This window comes from Artibeus jamaicensis, unplaced genomic scaffold, assembly GCF_021234435.1.
Source record: "Artibeus jamaicensis isolate MK-2021 breed Jamaican fruit bat unplaced genomic scaffold, CSHL_Jam_final contig_402, whole genome shotgun sequence".
In the NCBI taxonomy this organism is placed as follows: domain Eukaryota; kingdom Metazoa; phylum Chordata; class Mammalia; order Chiroptera; family Phyllostomidae; genus Artibeus; species Artibeus jamaicensis.
This window is the reverse complement of record NW_026521818.1, coordinates 8,548,200-8,566,489: the sequence shown is the minus strand read 5'-3', so window position 1 is coordinate 8,566,489 and position 18,290 is coordinate 8,548,200.

Here is an 18,290-nt window from a genome sequence, read left to right as displayed (position 1 = left end):
TAGGCCAATATAACCGATGAACATAGATGCAAAAATACTCAACAAAATATTAGCAAACCAAATCCAGCAATACCTTAAAAAGATCATACACCATGATCAAAGGGGATTTATTCCAGGGATGCAAGTTAATACAATATTTTCAATCAATTAATATGATACACATAAACAATGAAATATAAAAATCATATAGTCCTATCAATAGATGCAGAAAAACTTTTAACAATATCCAACATAGTATTGGAAATCCTAGACACAGCAATCAGACAAGAAAAGAGATAAAAGGCATTCAAATTGGGAAGGGTAAAGTAAAACTCATTATTTACAGATGACATTATACTGTATATAGAGAACCCTAAAGATTTCACCAAAAAACTACTGGAACCGATAAATTCAGTAAAGTAGCAGGATATGAAACAAATATCCAGAAATCGGGTGCACTTTTATACACCAATAACAATCAAAAAAGAAAACTTAAGAAAAATATTCCATTTAAAATTGCATAAAAAATTTGCCTAGGAATACATTTAACCAAGGATGTAAAAGACCTGTACTCAGAAAATTATAAGACACTGAAGAAATTGAACAAGATGCAAATAAATGGAAGCATATACTACCCTCATGGATAGGAAGAATATAAGTTGTTAAAATGTTCATACTACTGACAGCAATCTATAGATTCATTGCAATTCCTATTAAAAATATCAAGGTGTATTTCACAGAACTAGAACAAAGAATCCAAAAGGGTATATGGAATGACAAAGACCCCAAATAGCTACAGAAATCTTGAGAAAGAATAACAAAGTTGAAGGAATCATGCTACCTGATATCAAAATATACTACAAGGCTATAATAATCAAAACAGCATGGTACTAGCATAAAAACATAGATCAATGGAACAGAATAGAGAGCCCAAAAATAAACCCACAGCTATATGATCAATTAATAATTTGACAAAGGAGGCAAGAACAAACTGCAATAAAGACAGTCTGTTTAATAAATGATACTGGAAAAATTGGGCAGATATGTGCAAAAAAACATGAAACTAGAGCATCTTACACCATATACCAGAATAAACTCCAAATGGATTAAAGACTTAAATGTGAGACTTGATGCCATAAAAATGCTAAAAGAAAACAGGCACTAAAATTTTGGACATTTTTTTTGGCAATTTTTTTTTGACATATCTCTTAGAACAAGGGAAAATAAATAAATAAACGGGACTATATCAAATGAAAAAGATTTTGCACAGTGAAGGAAATCATGAACAAAACAAAAAGACATTGAGTTCTCCCACTGAATGGGAGAACATAGTCACCAGTGATACATACATCTGATAAGGGGTTAGCATCCAAAATTTATAAAGAACTCACACAACACCAAATAAGTAATCCAATTAAAAATGTGCAGAGGATCTAAGTAGATCTTCTCCAAAGAGGACATACAGATGGCTAATAGACATGAAAAGATGCTCAACATCACTAATTATCAGAGACACACAAAGTAAAACCACAGTGAGATATGTCACCTCACACTTGTCAGAATGGCTATCATTAATAAATCAACAAGTGCTGGCAAGGATGTGGGGAAAGGTGGTCCCTTTTGCACTGCTAGTGGGAATGTAGTTTGGTGCAGCCACTGTGGAAAAGAGTATGGAGATACCTCAATTAAAAATAGAACTGCCTTATGACCCAGTGATTCCACTTCTCACTATATAGCCAAAGAAACCCAAAACACTAATCTGAAAGTCTACATGCACCCCTATGTTGGTTGCAGCATTATTTACAAAAGCCAAGATGTGAAAGCAACCCAAGTGCCCATCAGTATGCAAGTGGATAAAAAAGTGGTGGTACATACACACACTGGAATGTTACTTGGCCATAAAAAAGAATGAATATTACCATTTACAACAGTATAGATGTACCCAGTGAGTATTACGCTGTGAAATAAGTCAGTCAGAGAAAGGCAAATACCATCTGATTTCACTTATATGTGGAATCTAAAGAACAATATTAACAAACAAACAGAAACAGATTCGTAGATACAGAGAACAGTCTCATGGTTGTCAGAAGGAAGAGGTGCCGGGGGGCTGAGTAAAAAAGGTGAGGGGATTGAGAAGTACAAATTGGTAGTTACAAAATAAGTCATAGGAATGTAATATACAACATGGGAATTATAGTCAATAATGTAATAATTATGTATCTTGCCTGTTGGGTACTGGAAATATTAAACACTCTAAAGTATATGACTGTCTAACCACTATGCAAGACACCTAATACAAAATGATTATAAACTATAATTGAAAAAAAAAGTCAAGCCTCACCTGCCTAGCTGATTAGGCAGAGCAAGTCAGTGAGTGGCTCATCTTCCACCCTGTGACTCCCTATTTCTGATCATGTGCTTCTGTTACAATAATTATCACATTGAGCATCAATGATCTGTTTACTCTCCATTTCCTCAAGCAGAAGTCAGTTCCTGATGTCAGCAACTTTGGTGTACTCATGTTTGAATTTCCAGCAGATGGCAGGGAATCTTGCTGACTTTTCAGCCAGAAAACTCTTTCCTCTAAAGATAACAGTGTAAATGATATTTATAAATCATTTCAAAATAACTGTTTGTATTTCTCTGATTTGTGTCCAGTTTTATAAAATATAAGATTGTATGTAAACTCATTTCTAATGCCTCAGGCCAGATGTAAAATTATGATCTTTAGAATTTAGTATATGTTAACAAAGTTATTTCAAAGTGAAATTAAATCATATCAAGATAAATTATAGATGAATTTTTTTAAATATAAGATTAAATATTGATCACTCACTGTCTTTTCCCTAAAGATACTAAGAAAATTGTTATTTCTAGCTGATCTGTGTTCACTTTAGAAATCAGATTCTTATGTTGTATTCTTTTCCTTCCCTATGTATTGTAAACTTACCTCCACATACATGTCCAGCTGGCCTCCATGAGCACTTTTCAGTCCTCATCTGGGTGCAAGGGCCATTTCACTGTGTTAGGGACACTCATACAAGAGATGTTACAAAAGACTAATTTCTTCTCATAGCTGAACAATTATTGGTGTAATCTACCAAACAACTGTAGCCTGTGAGACCACATCCAGTGCTGAAAAAAGCCAAGCAGACAGTATTTCTTTCTTGAGTTTAGGAAAGTGGGTGTGATGGGAAGGATGGTAACTCTCGGAGGATCTGATGTGGGCAGCTGTCTCTCGGAAGAGGAACTAGGACATGAGAAGGGGAGACGGTGGTGACTGTGATGACTCTGAGCAGAGAAAGAAGAGGACCCATCAGCTGATTGCTGGCAATCCCTCAGAAAACAGGAAGAGAGAACAGATCATTTCAAAATATAGAAAATAAAACTTAGGCAGCACAGACCATATGAATTTTGGGTTTAGGACATAGCTTTTCTAATGCAAAGACTCTCTATTCAAAAGAAAGAAAACATTACATTTGCAAAATGGGTCTTGTTCAATGCCTCAAAACTGGGGTTTAGTGTCCTAAGGAGTTAATGAGGATCTCTCAGAGGGATGAAAGGGGTCCAGGGAATGTCTCCCAGATCCGATTCAAAGCCCATAGAAGGAATGGCTAGGCCTTACTATCAAAGGACATAAGATAATAGCATTAATCTCCACTGTCCTGACAGGCTAATCAGTCACTAAAAACATAAACAGAACATTCAGGCTGTCGCACTCTCCAAGGAGCACCAAGATACTTTACAGCCTAGAAGATGCTGCATGTATCTCCTTTTTCTATTCATACCACAAAGATAGAGGAAGAAGCCAAGTTACTTGGACTGTGATTTTGTGATCAAAGCCTTTTCATGTTTTCACAGACCTGGGCCGTGTAAGAAAGAGTCCTGCCCTGCCAGGACACGGGCCCCAGCGAGGCCCCACTAGTACCACCAAGTGAATCCTGCAGAAGAGGCCTTGGGACTGTAAGAATTCAGGTGCAACAGGACTTCTACAGAACCAAGAAACACATATTTCTCTAACCAGACTTCACCTGCACTTCAGGCTGAGATTTTTATCCAGTGGCTGAATAGCCACCTCCTGTCTGGAGGTGCCTTTCCTCCCAGGTTCCTCAATAATCTTTACACATCTGCCATGGCACTTAGCTGCTTCTATTAAAATTATCTATTGATATATGTGTCTCTCCTCAGTGACAACAGGTGACCCTTGAGCAGGGAACTAAACCTTATTGTTTCAAATTCCCAGTGCTTACAACACATGCTGGGTGCTTGTTAACATTCGTTGAATTAAATTCATCTAAGCCAGTTTTCCTGCCCAGCCTACAATGGAACTGTCACTGCAAAGAGACTGGGACCCAGACAGATCTCCAGCACAGTCTGGAACATGTGGGTTCCTGACTTTGTGCAGAAAAGATTTCATAACACAAATCCAGGTGATTCTGAGAGTATGTTGATTAAAGCTGGGGAGGGTGAAACAAAGTAAGAGCTTAAGATAGAAGACGCAAGATCAAAGTAACAGAAGTGAACCTAGGTGGAGCTGCCTTGGCCCTCTGCAAAGAAAGTCACAGAGTCAGAAAATGAGCCAGCTGGGCTGCGTGAACTCAGGAAACTTATACAAGCAAAAGCGGGGCCCTTGGAGACAGGTTCAGAGGGCTAGCCTGGGAAGAGCTGCTGCCGCTTCTGCTCCCCTGGTTGCAAGTCTTGTTGGAACCCTTAGAGCAAAGGGGCAAGAGAGCAAAGGCACATGCCTTAGAAGGAATGGGGGGAAGACATGAGTGTGCGAGAGAGAGAGAGAGAGAGAGAGCACAAATCGGGTTCTTTGTCTTCAGGGTTTTTATCTTTTCTAAAGGTGGGAATTTTATGGGAAGTCTGGAGAGAATCTCAAATAGAATATTCATCAGCTTTCTAGGTGTGTCCTTTAATATGCTGATTCCTCAAAATGAGTGTATAGTCATTCTCTGGACAGTTTCACCTTCAAATTATGTCACCCAAAAGGGACCAGGAACGAGGCCAGTCTGTCCCCTTAGGGTATGGAATGTGTAAACCATTTGCTCCTAACCATTTGTTAGGGAAGATAAGAGTGCAATTTATTATCTGGCTATAAATTGCTTGGCCATTTACCTATCTCCTTCAGTTTCCTTATTCCACTTGCCAAAGAATTTTCCTAGCTTTTTACTATTCTGCTTCAGTGCTGGGAAAGATAAACAGACAGGGCTCCCCACCCAGCTAAGTCCGGTTCTAGTGACCTTTAACGAGCCATTCCCTATGCCAGCCCTCATTACCTTGTACCGCAGGAACCATAAAATGTGCTGCCTGGATCAGCTGAAGCAGGAATGTGGACGTGTTCCCATCTGTGAAGCACCCAAAGCTCTTCGCAGGAGAGGAGAGGCAGTTTGGTTCCCAGTTGCTATTGCTGAGACAGCAGTGGGTCGGACCGCCCAGTAGAATCTCGAATATATGGTAGCACTTTACTACGTTTCCCCTGTTTGTTTTGTTTTGTTTTAATAAATTTCTTATTTCACAGGTTTTATATTAACGGGACCATTGCAAAGATAAGACAGAGAGTTCCCAAATACTCAGCACCCAGTTTCCCCTATTAACATCTTATATTCATCTGGTACATTTGCTACATCTAACTAATATCAATGCATTATTAACTATATGCAGATTCCCACCAGTTTTACCTGGTGCCCTTTTTCTGTTCCAGGGTCCCATCCGGAACGCCACACTACATTCAGTCATCCGGTCTCGTGGCTGTGACAGTTTCTTGACTTCCCTTGTTGATGATTCTAACAGCTTTGAGGAGTACTGGCCAGGTATTTTGTCCAGTGCCTCTCAATTATTTTCTTATTATTACATGGGATTATGGGTTTGGGGAAGGAAGACAGAAGTGCATTTTTATGCCTTTTTACTTTTAAAAATCCTGTGTCAATTCCTCGCTATCTCCTTTACCTCCAAAAGCTGTTATCATATTGATAGTACCTTTTAGGATCAAGGAAATGGGCTTGATCCTAAATACAAACCTTATTCTGGTATGTATTGTAGGAAGCCATTCTTACCTGATTGGATATCACTCGTGGAAATGGACTCCTCAGAGAGCATTTCCTGGGAGGAGTCCCTCAGAGCCACAGGCTTGATAGAGAGCCAGCTGAGAAGGGGGACCCACCAAAGGCAGCAGGCCAGGCATGGAAAACAGAGCAGTCCTGGCGGTTGACCTGTGAAAGGACACAGTCAGGGGTTTTTTAATCCTTCATGCTCAATGAAAGACTGGAATGTGGGATAAAAACATGGCCACAGGCAAAGGCACCTGATCAAAAAAAACAACCAAAAAACCCACACGCTATCTGGTGGGGGAAAGGCAGAAAGTGGAGAGTTGGTGAATGTGTCAGGTATCAGGTGGTGACAGAGCTTGCCTCCCTCCTGGCTCTGCCTCCGCCTCTCCGGGAGACTCTGGGCAAGTCCCTCCACTGTCTGCGCCTCAGGGCGATCATCTCTGACTGGCGGACAGAGTAATACCTGCCTCAGAGTTTTGTGGGGCTCTAATGGGACAATATGAGTAAGCACTGACAGAAGTGCCTAACCAATAGTATTTGATACTTATTAGCTATTAGCATCATTATTATATTAAGATTGAAATGGTCCTAATCTGGGAAGTATCCTAAAGTTACAATCCTTTGGCTCAGAAGCCTTCCTTCTAAATAAGCTATCTGAAAAAAAATGTTCTGGGAAAGATCCGGAAATCTCTCTCTTACAAAAAAAAAAAAAATGCCTTACTTACCATTCACATGCACCTGCTGGCAAGTGGAGCAGGCAGACCCTTAGAGTTTCTCAAGGCCGTGTCTGAGCTCTACTTCTTCATGTCTTCTCCCATACAGTTTAAACTTGGAATCATGTTCAGAGGGCAGTTAACTAAGGCTAAGTATGCTTCACTGTCTGGGGCCATGAGATGGAACCAAGCCGACTGGCTTTTACTGGCACAGTGAACTTGGACTCTGGCCACTCAGCCAGCAAGGTAATGACCTGCCAACACAAATAAGCTTCAGCATTCACCCTCGGCTTAGAACTCTGGTAAGGATTAGAGGAACTCAGTTATCTGAAAGTACTTGGTAATTTGTAAAGTGCTTTTAATTGAGAAGTATTATCAGTGTTCTGTTAAGCTCTTTGCCTAGGTCTCTGTGTCCAAAAAATGTGGCAAGAAAGGAATGTGGTGATTTCTCCCCTTCACACACCCTTTTCTTTCACAGTTATAATCTAGGCATTATATTATAGGTGGTGCAAGTGAATAATAATAGCAGACAGGATTCATTGAGCCCTCAGTGTGCCGGTTACAATTCTAAGCTCTTTACACATATTAATTCATTTAATCCTTTAACAACTGTCTGTTACTTGTGCTCATTATTACAGATGAGTAAACTAAGATACAGAGTAGTTAAATGAATTGCTAAAGGTCAAAAAGCTACACTGTGGCTATATCAGTTGAGACTAGGTTTGGTTGTATAACAGATAACTCAAGTACCAAGGTTTAAACAAATTAGAATTTAATTTTCTCTTGAGTAAAAGAAGATGGGAGGCAGGTAATCAAAGGCTAGAATGGCAGCCTCACCATTCTTAGACTCAGGCTCATCTTTCTTTCTTTAGCCATCTCGGCACATGACTTCTATACCAGGTCCTCCTCAGTAGTCCCGGGGGGCTCGTCATGCCAGGCATCAGACCTGTGTTTCAGTTAGAGGGGAAGGAAGGAGCTGGCCAGAGGGCTTTCTGAGAAGCCCCCTTACAACTTCTACTAACATCTATTGGTTACCCCCAGCTGCCAAGCTGGGAAATTGTCTTACTCTTTCTTTCTCTCTCTCTCCCACTTTCTCTCTTTCTTTTTTAAAGTTGGGCACATTTCTTAAGGTTCTGTAAAACAAAAAAGAAAATAAATTTTAGACTCATATAACACATGTTACAGTTTCTCAGAATAGAATTATGAGTTTCATTGGCAGGTGGAGATAAAGCTGTATTATTGTTTTTATTTTCTGCTTTCAATAGTCATTTGAAAAAACACAAACAAGGTGAAGTTATACAATTTTTGAAAAATTTGAACTTTACTTAGATTTCCAGTTTTCCCTTACCTACAATTTAGATACAGTTGATGAGATTCTGTAACTTCATAGTATTCCAATTATTATTTTAGCCTCTTACAATGAAGAAGGAAAGAGAGAGGAAGAGAGGGAGGAAGAAAGAAATGGTATTTAGATGCAATACCTTTCTTCCTCATTTTTATCTGAAGGTTTTTTCTGCAAGACATGACTCTCTCAGCCCTGGCTGGTGTGGCTCAGTGGATTGAGCACCAGCCTGTGAACCAAGGGTCGCCAGTTCAGTTCTTGATCAGGGCACATGCCTGGGTTGCAGGCCAGGTCCCCATTACAGGGCTCTTGAGAGGCAACCACACATTGATGTTTCTCTCCTTCTCTTTCTCCTTCCCTTCCCCTCTCTAAAAATAAATAAAATCTTAAAAAAAAAGACATGACTCTCAGATTTCCCTTTCAAAGAGTGTCTTATATTAAAACTTTCATTTTGTCTTTTAAGGAAAAGACATTTGAATTAAATATTTAGAGAATTTCTTACTTGAGTTATACTGTACTTGGTTTATGGCTAAAATTTTTCTTTTGACCTCAGTTTCTCCAGTTATATAGTCATTTGTTTATTCATTCATTCACTAAATACTTGTGGGCTTAAAAGATGTCAGATGCTTTATGTGCGATAGTCATTTCCATCTGATTGCTAACAAAATAATTGTGTAAAGTGTAACAAATTATTTAAAGTTTGTACCTCAATGAGTACTATTTCTTTTCATACAGGCAAACAAATTTGGTATATTTAAAAAAGAAACTGAAACCTTTTGGAATCATGAGATATGAACATTTCAATTATGAGCATATTACACATAGAAAAACATATTATGAATCTACATATAAGATACTAAAAGACAAATATTAACAATTTTCCTTTAAAGAGTAAACAGTATATTGTGAAATGTGTTTATGAAATACAGTGCTCTCCCCTAGAGCTGATACAACTCTAAAGTAAATATATTTGCAGAAATATTTATCTCATTCATAGTAATATAGCCATATTGCTTCTCTGAGGGAATATTTATAAATATTGCTACTGTGTTTCAGAAATGTTTTAGGAAGAAAATCTTTGTAGATGAATCTTCTACAATGGAAAATGTTATAATATCATTTCCCCTGGTAGAATTCAAAATTGTGCATGTCATAGTAAACAAAGAGACATGAGTTCTGCATCAGAGCCTAAGGCTACGAGTGGTGTCCTGGTTTTTCAGCTTGTTATTAATCCCGATTGCCTTCTGACACCAGATAAGCCATTCAAACTATTGAATTCTTCACCTTTTGTTTGTCAGACAACAATAGCTGTGGGAGGAGCCTTAGAGCACCTAGAAGCCTTGGTACACAGGTTGGAGACCTGTCTAAATGTGTGGCTGTAGGGGAAAAGGGCCCTAAAAATCTCTTGAGTCCTTAAAATACAAAGTAGTCACTTCAAATTACAAAAGACAGAGAACCCTCCATTTTAATTGTGGATTCACATAAGATGCAAATGAAGTAGAGCAGAAGCAATGGGGAGAAGAACAGCAAGAACAAGTTAAGTCTTATAAGAGCAGCAAGACTTTGAAGGAGTTTTTGTGCAAAGACTGAATATGGCAATTACAAAAAGCAGAAAACGGGTTAATAAATAAATTCCTTGACATGCTTTTCCCATTGTGCCCTCGATCTTATTTAGAAAAAGATGATTAAAAAATTTTAAACACACATACACCATAGCTCCATTTTTTGCTTTGGCTGGCTAGTTTGTAGTTTGGGGACAGGTGAAAATGTGCTTGCCTCTTGGCCAAAAGCTTGTCCTTCCTGCTCCTCAAAGTCAGTGTTATTTTTATAGTATGATACTTATAGAATCCCTTTCTTAGCATTTTTTTCTATTCTGTGAATTTCCTCCCAGATACTCCTCTCCTCTGCAATAGAACAACAGTGCTAGGGTCCTGGCAACTACTTAAGGAATCAGTAGCCTATATTGGCGGTGTTAACATTCTTAGTTTCAGATTAATGGAGGTATGAGCTGTGCAGCCTGTTGAGGAACACCGACAAAATGAGAAGGAGGTTTTAAAAGTGTAGAACAATAGACACACTCTCGTTTTTGTCAGAGCTGATCATCTCCTCCTTCGATAATCACACAGCAGCCAATCTTACACGAATTACTACCTGCTAATAGACTCTATTCTTCTCACCCACTGCCAGGAAAAACCAGACTAAATCAGAATCTGAGATCTCGTAAATTATCCTTCCTCCTTCCTCCCCATAGCTTCCCTCTCCCAACACTCACAAAACAAACAACCTTCTAAAACAAATACAGAACAGCAGGAGGATGGCTGTGAGAGCCAGCCCATTTATCTCATCACCAGCACGCCTAAGTAACTCCCTTGATCTCTGGCTTATAACTCGCCCCACAATGATAATGCACTCAGACCCTGCAGGATGGTAAAACGCCTGGATGCTGAGCTAGGAGGCAGGAGGAAAAATACAAGGTGGGCCTTTGCCCCAAGGCAATGACTGAGATACTCAGGGGAGGCTCTTCAGCCTGGCAAAGAGCAAACTTTGTGACAGAAACACACCCAGATATGATGAGAGAAGCAGATCAAAGAAACTAAAAACGGAGAATGTGGTTAAATTATTTATAATGATGCTGCAGCTGTATTGATCAGAGGGAGTTTCTGTCTTAACCCTACCTTCCCCGTAACTTAAAAAGCTGTTGTCCCCCAAAGAATTATGCCCCGATGTGAAAAGGGTGTGAGGTGGGTTACTGCCCAGGACCTTAGTTAAGAAAAGACTGGTTATCCAATATAGTTCTCTGATATCTAATGACAAACAAACTGATGATCTCTGCATATCTCATTTCCTAGGAAAGAAATGGTATATCATCTCAAGTGTGCCCTGCGGGAAGAAAAGGTTCTGCCTTCCCTTACCAGCATCATATTACCTCAGCATCAAAAAACTTAATACAAATTAAAGCTTTCAAAACATAGCATGGGATTAGAAGAACATTCATATTTTAAGAGTTGCATATCTTGCTTACTGCTCAGTCTGCACCCCAGAACACTACCAGGCCTATAGTAACGTAGTCAGTCCTATTGAATAAATCGGTGAGTGTTGTTGGCACATTGGGATTCAGTGAATGGATTTGGGATTCAGGTACTAAATGCCATGTGCTCAGTAGAGGGCCAGGGCGCTACTGGCTTCTATGGTTGCCTTGCTGGCCATTCCAGGCTTCCTCCTGGGCAGAGTCTTGTTTGTAGAGAAATAACTTGCCTTGGGAGATTAAAGACCTAGGTTATGTGCACAATGTTCCAACTTGGCCATTTGGGAAACTCTAAGACAAGGATCTAAGACAAAGATTGTGTGGGATGAACTTCTGAAGAAAAGAAACTGTGAGCAGATACAATGTCCTTTTCACCTCAAGGGAAAGGGGACTTGAAAACTCTGTTCTTAACACTATTGAGGTACCAGCACTCCCACTGGAAAAAAAAGCCCAAAACCTTTTCTGATGCGGAGGAGAAAAAAAATATTGGTAGCACCTACCAAGCCGGTTCATTCCAAGAAGAAATCCTAAGCATTTGTCCCAGATGGGTGTTGAGAAGTTGTGTGGGAAAAGTGTGTTTCGACGTATCTCCATTACAGACAGCTTTAGCTAATGTGATGTTACCTCTCTTCCTAACAGTTAACATTTTATGGAATTAAGCCAAAAAAGTACATTATTGAAAAAGGAGGGTGATAGGTAGATGTGCCTAGCTTTTTAAATAATATTTAGACAGATCAGAGAGTGCTAGAAATAATCAGATTTCAGCAAGAGCCTAAAAATAGCGTCGATCTTGGATTTTTGATAAGAAGGGATGTGGAGCCCATGCATGCACTTCTGTCCCTCCCATCCCAAATTCCTAGAAATGTCAGGTCAGAGGCTTTTGCTTTAGTTTTATTTTTTTTAATTAATAGCAGTGCTAGCCCTGGCTGGTGTGGCTCAGTGGATTGAGTGCCAACCTGTGAACCAAAGGGTCACTGGTTCATTTCCCAGTCAGAGCACATGCCTGGGTTGCGGGCCAGGTCCCCAGTTGAGGACATGCTAGCGGCAACCACACATTGATGTTTCTCTCCCTCTCTTTCTCCCTCCCTTCCCCTTTCTCTAAAAATAAATAAATAAACAAACATAAAAAATTAGTAGCAGTGCTGGAATACAGAAATAGATACTGGATGGGCCAGAAATTACTAGATGGAATCCTAAAGTATGCAAAGCAGATGAAATAATGTTAACAGAGATAAGCTGCTACCAAAAATGGGAATTGCCTGCACATGAGCTGCTGACCCAGAAAGGGCCGATTCAGGGAACCGGAGGAGCCCTGCCACCAGAAAATGCAGAGTTGGGACAAATGTAGACATCAGAACAAAAATGCTGAAGAACGTGTCAGTATATCAGATTCACTAGTGTATTAATAGAATTATATATCATAACCAAGTGTGACTTATGCCAGAGAGGTTCAAAATTGGGAAAAAATTAGTGTCATTCACTCTACTACTCGATTAAACATGGAAACCGTGCAATCATGTAAATAGATGCCTCAGAAGGGCATTTGATAAAATACAAAATGTATATCTAATTTTTAAAAATCTTTTTAGCATACGAGGAATACAAAAAACCATTTTAACCCAAATAAAGGATATTATTAAGCCAAAGTCCTTATTTCCCCAAATCCTCAGCTACAAAGATGAACTGTGAGGATGGCTTCCATTAAAGTCAGAAATAAGACAAGAATCACTGCTATCACTTCTGCTATCTAACATTATACTGGCAGTTCTAACAAATAAAAATAAGATGAGAACAAAGTAATCTGTAAATATTGGCAAAGAATAGGGAAAAGGGCCTATATATATTCAGATAAACTATTTGTCCTTTTTAAAAATTTCAGGAGCGTCAACTAAGAAACTACGAGAAATAATAGGAAAGTCCAATGAGGCGACCAGAAACAAGGTTGATGGACAGCAGTGGTAGCCTTGAAACTTACTAGCAGTGTCCATGTATTGCAAAGGGTGTTACTATAGATTAAAGGTGTTTCCTCCAAAACTCACGTGTTTTTTAATACATGCCCCTCACCCCAGTGGTATTAGAAAGTGTGGGGGAGGCTTTGGGGGGTTGTCATTAGGTTATGAGAGTGGAGCCCTCAAGAATGAGATCAGTGCCCCTATAACAGAGAACCCCAACTCTCTCACCTCTCATGCTGAGTGAGGAGACAGTGAGAAGACAGGGCTTGTGTCTAGGTGTGAACCTCTTTGTGTTTATCTTTCTAGGATCTGTAAATTAATGTTTTCCATCAAATTAAGAACTTTTTAGCCATTGTTTCTCCAAGTATTTTCTGTACCTTCCTCTGTTTCTCCTCTCTTCAACACTCCCAAGCACACACACGCTTGTATATAATCTGTATTCTATATGGAGTCCAAAATATGGATATAGCATAAAACATGCAAGCATTTCTTTATTAGTGAAGATTAAATTACTTCCAGCTTTTTGCCACTATAAACAATGTTGCAATTAACATATTTATATGTGTCTCTTTGAAGGATGCTTTTGTAAACAGATACTGAAAAGTGAAATTGCTGAGTCATTTAACATTTTAGTCACTGTTGCCAAATTGCCCTCTAAAATAGCTATATCAATACTCAAAACCAAAAGTTCTTAAAGGCACACGTTTCCTTACACTTTAAAAAATTTTGTACCATAAGATCTCACTTATATGTAGACTCTAATGAACAAAGTAAAGTAACAAACAAAATAGAAACACGGGCAGGTATACACAGAACAGACTGCCAGCTGTCGAAGAGGAGGGTGGGGGGACTGGATGAAGGAAGGTGAAGGGAGGAGTCACAGAACACACATGCCTGACCCAAGGGCATGACGGCAGTGAGGGGATTGCCTGAGTTGGGGGGGTGCTGGGCGGAGGGGGACAAAGGTGGGGACAGCTGTAACAGCATAAACATTAAAATACAATTTAAAATTTGTAGCATAAATTCCTTTTGTCGCTGATAATCTGAAGAGTGAATGAATGATGGGGTCTCATTGTTTTCATTTCTGTTTCTCTTGTTATTATCGTGGTTGTGCACCTTTTCACGTTTACTGGTCATTTGTTTTCCTTTATTTACAAACATTTTGTTTATATACCTTATCCATTTTTCTGTTGGGTTTTTTTGTTTCTTTCTTATTGATTTACAGGAGGTTCTTTATGTGTTCTTTCTTAAATGTATCCTAATCTGTTGTGTACATTGCAAATGTTGTTTCCCCCATCTCATTTCTTTTAACTTGGTATCTTTTGATGTCACAGTTTTTCTCACCACCATTTGATTGATCTGTGCTTTCACGCTGGTTTGAAATGTCCCCTTTGTTATTTAGTAAGTCAATATAAATCATGTGGAACCTTATGAGCTTTTATCTAGATTTTCTACTGTTTTATCGGTCTAGTTGTCTATTATTACACCAGTTTTTCTAATTATTATGGCTTCATTGTCCTATTTGCTAGAACATTGTTCTTTTATAAATCGTCTTGGGCTTTCATGGGCATTTCTCTTTTGAATTAATTTTAGTATTAAATTGACAATATCTTGTTAAATCCTTGAGAGCTTTATTGTGATTTTTTTTGGATTGACAGATTAATTAAAAGATTAAAGAAATTCATCGCTAACAGATTGTCTACAAGATATACTAGAGGAAGTCATCAACCTGAAAGGAAATAGCTATAGATAATAAAAGATGATGAGCACCATATATGATAAACTTGTGAGTAAATAAATAATGTGTATATTCATTTTTAAATTTCTTTAAAAACATGCAATCTTTTGTTCGGTTTCGTAAAGTGATAATTATAGAACTGTGTTTTTCGGCTTATAACATACACAGATGTAACATGCTTGACAGTGGGGGGAGGAGAATGGAACCATATTGTAAAGTTGTTATATTTTACCAGAATTGAATCAGTGTTAATCTAAAGTAGTTTGTGAATCGTTAAGATTTATATTTTAGGCCCTGGCTGGTGTAGCTCAGTGGATTGAGCGCAGGCCTGCAAACCAAAGGATTGTGGTTTAATTCCCAGTCAGGGCACATACCTGGGTTGCAGGCCAGTTCCCAACAGGGGACATACAAGAGGCAACCATACATTGATGTTTCTCTCCCTCTCTTTTTCCCTTCCCCTCTAAATAAGTGAAATCTTTTTTTAAAAAAGATTTATATTTTAGTACCTAGAGTAACTATTAAAAAAAATAAGTTTTGTCAGAAGTCAACAGTGAAGGAGGAACAGAAGAAGAACAAAGACATGCTGCATTTTGACCATAAGACACACCTAGGTTTTAGAGGAGGAAAATAGGGAAAAAATTTTTGAAGCAAAAAGTGTGGTAAAATATTTAAGAATATAATATTTCACCAATGCAAATGTAAAGCTATATTCAGATTGTAAGACGCACCTCCATTCTCCCCCCCAAATTTGGGGGGGGCGTGTTCTATAGTCTGAAAAATACGGTAAGACATGGGAAACCAACTTTACCTAACTGATTCATAGAACACATCACCCGACAGCAAAAGACATATTCCTTTTAAGTGCACAGGAAATGTTACTCTAAAATAGATGATATTCTAGGCCAGGATCAGTAAATTATAGCCCAATGGCCAGCCACCTAATTTTTAAAAACCCATTTAACTATTTTTAAGTGTGCAATTCAGTGGCATTAATTACATAGTGTTGCGCAACCATTTTGTATACCTAAAACTTCATCATCCCTGGCATAAAGTCTGTACCCCGTAAACAATAATTCCCTATTCCCCATTCCCTCTAGCCCCTGAAGTGTACTTTCTGTCCATATGAATTCACCTATTCTAGATATTTCATATAAGGAAAGTGCCACCATATTTGTGCTTTTGTGTCTGGCTTATTTTACTTAACATAATGTTTTTAAGTTCCATCTTTACCATAGGATATATCAGGTGTTCATTCCATTTTATAGCCAAATAATATTCCAGTATATGCATATATCACATCTCATTGCCCATTCATTTATTGATCAACACTTGGTTTGTTTCTATCTTTTGATTATTGTGAAAAATGTAGCAGTGAACATTCATTTACAAGTATTTGTTTGAGTCCCTGTTTTGCATTCTTTTGGGTATATACCTACAAGTATATACCCAAGTCATATGGTAATTTTATGTTTAACTTTTGAAGAACCACTAAACTGTTTGCTATGGTGGCTTGCACTACTTTAATGTTCCTACCAGCCACGTACAAGTGTTCCAATTTCTCCACATTGTCACCAACAATTATTTTCCTTTTTTTAAAAAGAATTACAGCCATCTAATAGGTGTGTGAAATGATATCAATTGTGATTTGATGTGTACTTACCTAATGACTAACAATGTTGAGCATCTTTACACATGCTTATTCAGCTGCCTGTTTTTGTAAATAAATATTTATTGGAACATAGTTTCACTCATGTGTTTACCTGTTAATGATTGCCTTCATCCCAAAACAGCAGGGCTGAGGAGTCAAAAAGATTGTAGCTGCAAGTGTAAAATGTGTACTAGCTCACTATGTCAGGAAAAGTTTGCTTGCTCCCCAGTTAGAGTATAAAAAAGCCTCAATATTATTTTTGAAACATTGAAATTATTCAAAAGATGGTCTCCATTCAAAACAGAATTAGATTAGATATAAACACAAAAAATGGGAAATCTGAAATATTTAGAAATTTAAAATAAATTGGAAATTAAACAACATATTTTAAAATAACTCATGTCAAGAAATGACAAGGGGAATTTTGAAAATATTTTTAAATTAATAAAAACAAAAAGATAGCATATCAAAACTTATGGAATGTAGTGAACCTAATAAGAGTTAAAGGCTGAATGCTTCTCCTCTATGACTGGGAATAAGGCAAAGATGTCCATTCCTGTCACTTTCATTCAGTTTTGTACTGGAGATTCTAACCAGAGTGTTATGGCAAGAAAAAGAAATTCAAAGCATACTGATTGGAAAGAAAAAAGTAAAACTTTTTAAATTATAGATACCACAATCCCTGATTTATAATTTTTTGACTTTATGATGATGTGAAAGCTTTTATTGGAAACCAGATTTCAAGTTTTGAATTTTGATCTTTTCCGGGGCTAGCAGTGTATGGTATGATACTCTCTTATGATTATGGGTGTTGGGAAAGCCCTGCCTGGTTTCAAAAACTGTAACCCCTCCAGGCTAAGGCTGAGTAAAAAGACCTTGGGACCATAAGCCATTAAGCAGACAAAGCTTATCTTTCTTGTAAGGGCACTGCCTCTGCCCCCTTTTACTTAACCCTACTTGGCCCCGGGTGGATGACTGGTTAGCCAATGACGTGTAAGATTCCTCAAAGGAGGGAAGACCTAAGACAGGCATGGTTTCAAAGGGGCCCTCAGGGAAGGATTTGGGAGGCTATAGAAAAAGGGGGTGATGGACCCTGGCCTCTTGGCTTTGGCATAGCCTGAGTCCTCATTCTGTCTTCAAGAAGTCTCCTAATCTCTTGGTTGCCTTACTTCCCCTGCCTGACTTAAACCTGAAACAATGCTGGAGGTGGGTATGGCCCTGTGCTGAAAAGGGCAGGTTGGCTGGGGCAATTAGGCCTAAGAAAGAATGCATAAAATCCTCTGAAACCTGTTATTTTTTTTGCTAATACCATCCATTTAAATGATAAGGGTCCAAGCATAGAATGAGTTTGTTTCCCCAAAGTTTTATGGCCCTTTAGCTATCTGACCCGGACTCAGAATAAGCCCTCAGAGTTCTTTGAGTGTTATCTATTGTTTGATCATTACTGCCTGACAATGATTAATGAGCTTTACGTATACACCCTGTATTCCTATGCAAGTTAAACCCAATAAAAGCCCATTGAGGAACAGGCTCCTGGTCCTTCTCCTTTGAGAGATAGACCACCTTTCCTCTCCAGGCAGATCATGTCTTGGTAGACTTACTCTCATCCAAGGAGGATGGGGGGCTCTTCAGGTAAAGCTCTCCCACAGATGGGCAGCGTCAGAGAGCCACAGCTCCCAGTGCAGCCCCCTGGCCATGAGGATAAACAGCCCAAATTCTAGTGTAGTACAAAATGCATTTCCCACTTAAGAGATTTTCAACTTACAATGTGTTTGTCAGGACAGAGCCCCATTGTAAGTTGAGGTGCACCTGTAATATGATAAGGAATCTACAAATAAAATCT